The sequence below is a fragment of the Streptopelia decaocto genome (assembly GCF_964273445.1).
Source record: "Streptopelia decaocto genome assembly, chromosome: 9".
Classification (NCBI taxonomy): domain Eukaryota; kingdom Metazoa; phylum Chordata; class Aves; order Columbiformes; family Columbidae; genus Streptopelia; species Streptopelia decaocto.
This window is the reverse complement of record NC_138664.1, coordinates 9,460,575-9,462,904: the sequence shown is the minus strand read 5'-3', so window position 1 is coordinate 9,462,904 and position 2,330 is coordinate 9,460,575.

The window sequence follows — 2,330 nt, the reverse complement described above, 5'->3', positions numbered from 1 at the left end:
CACACCTGGAGCGAGCTTGTTTGCTCCTCAGCCTTCAGCCCATCTCACCTCTTCTGCCCACAGGCATCTCTTGGAGCACAACCCTCCAGCATCAGTCTGCACGAACAGCCTCTGCATCCCAAAGAAGAGGTAACTTTGATCCACCTTAGGCAAAGCAAGGGCCTTCTGTGGTGTCTCCACATTCTCCTGGCGGGACACGTGCTGGTTCATCGGTGTGGCCAACCACAGCCCATAGCAGCTCCTGCTCGGTCTGCGCTGCCATGACCCTACCACTTGTTTGTCTGACCCTGCTCTGCCTGGATTTGGGCTGACATCGTGCACCTCAAACATGACTCTCTTCCCCCAGATTCCCATTGGGATCAACAGATTGTGGCTCCTCAAATGAATTATTTCAATGATTATTTTGACCTTGCCCAAATGAGGAAGGAAACAAAGGGATGCAGAAACACAGTGTTTTGGTTTTCGGAAACTTCAAATCATCTGACCGAGGAACCAAAGCATTTCAAGAGGATTCAAACTCATTCATTTTGCTCTGTGTTTCTCATGAGGCCGAGACAGCGTTTCTCAAACTGCTCCAAATTGCTGTCACATCGACCACCGTCTCTCCCGGAGAGTGGCACGACGCAGCGCTGGGGCGGCCGGAGCCCCGCACGAGCCGAGGGCCACCCACGGAGCCTCCGTATGCGTCACGCCGGCTCCGCAGGGCTGCGTCCAGCCGTGGGTGTCCCAGCTGAGGTCCTTCGGGGGCAGCTCAGAGGTCCAAGGCTCTGCAAAGCATCACCAGGCTCCCCGGCTCAGCCCTTGCATCCTCCTCTGTGCTCTGCAAGATCACCCCTCCCCTCGTGTCTGTTCGCTCCCTGGGACCAGCTTCTGTAGCCACATAAAACCCTTATAATCCTGCAGTGCACACTCTGTTTGCTCCTCGGTGTTGTTCCCCCAGCGGATATTTATTTGAAGGGTTTCATTAAATTATCACACCAACATCAGTTGGTACACAACTACAAATTAATTTAGTCGGTTTGCATTTTGGCTGACCTAATATTCATTATATTCCAGTCAAGTGGATGTGTTTTCTGTTTGACAGTTAGTTCCATGATATGATACGTGGTCCAAAGTACTATACTTAGAAATAGAGGTAATATTTACAGACACTCCACGCAAATACTGCAATTACCCGATTAATTATAGCCCTTATATTTGGTTCTGCAGATTACACTCTTAACCCTCCTTTCTCCTCCTTTTTCCCTGTTGCCTTATTTGTATAGAGTAGATGGGAATTGTCTTTAGATCTGTATAAACAAAGCAAACCTGGCTGGTTTCAAAGCCTAAACACTGCGTGGTCACTCGGAGCCCCCCCTCTCCCTGGTGCTGTGCTTGCCTGCAGTGGTTTGTTACGGCAGGGATGCATGGAGCGTTACCAGTGCTGCATTTTAATAACAATCGCAGTCCAGGAGGTTGGAAATCAGAGTCTAAACATAGCCCTGAAGAAGGATGAAAAGGGAAGTCAAGAGGGACTTTGAAATAGCATTAAACATGCAGGCGTGCTGTAACCGTGGTTCCCCTTAACTGCAGACAACAAGCAAGCTGCAGAGCATGCTCTGGGGAGGAACAGACAGACACTTGTACAAGGGAATGCTGCATGTATACAGCACTTTTCATCCTGGGATCAAAAAAGCACTTTGAAAACTGTGCAACTGAGCAAAATGCAGCCGCTGAAGCCAACCACCCCCTCGGTGAGATGCAGCCGCGGGCTGCACCAGCCCAGCACACATTATCAGCTGGTTCCTCTGCTCATTTTTTATGTCTTTTTTTTTTCTTTCTTTTTTTTAAATTTAAGTTTAACTAGAAGGAGGGATTCAGGCAGGAACATTTGGCTTCATTCTTGCCTGACACTGTATTTGGCCCTTCTAATGTCACTGAAGTAATTCCTGATTTACACCAGTTTAGAAGGACCTGTATGTGGTTTTAGTTGCAACCCAAGAAATGGCAAGATGTTCCCTCTGAATGGAGGATGTCATCACCCCAGCGTTGTTCTTCACGGGGTGGCCTGGGGTGGAGGAGACCCTTGTGGCACCATGAGTTTGACCCCAGCGGAGGAAACCAAAGCAGAGCGGTGGGATGGAGGTCTGCTCTGTGGAGATGGGGTTGGCGTGGCATTTGGCACAGCGCCCCTCCAGTAAAACCACGTGTAGCTCAAGAGCCATAACAGCTTCAACGTGGCAGTGTTCCCCACCCACTTCTCCCAGGTGCAAAGTACGATGCCGGGACAGGGCGGGGGACAACCCTGTCCCCAGTTTGGCCACGTTTCAAGACCTGTACGTGGTAGAGCC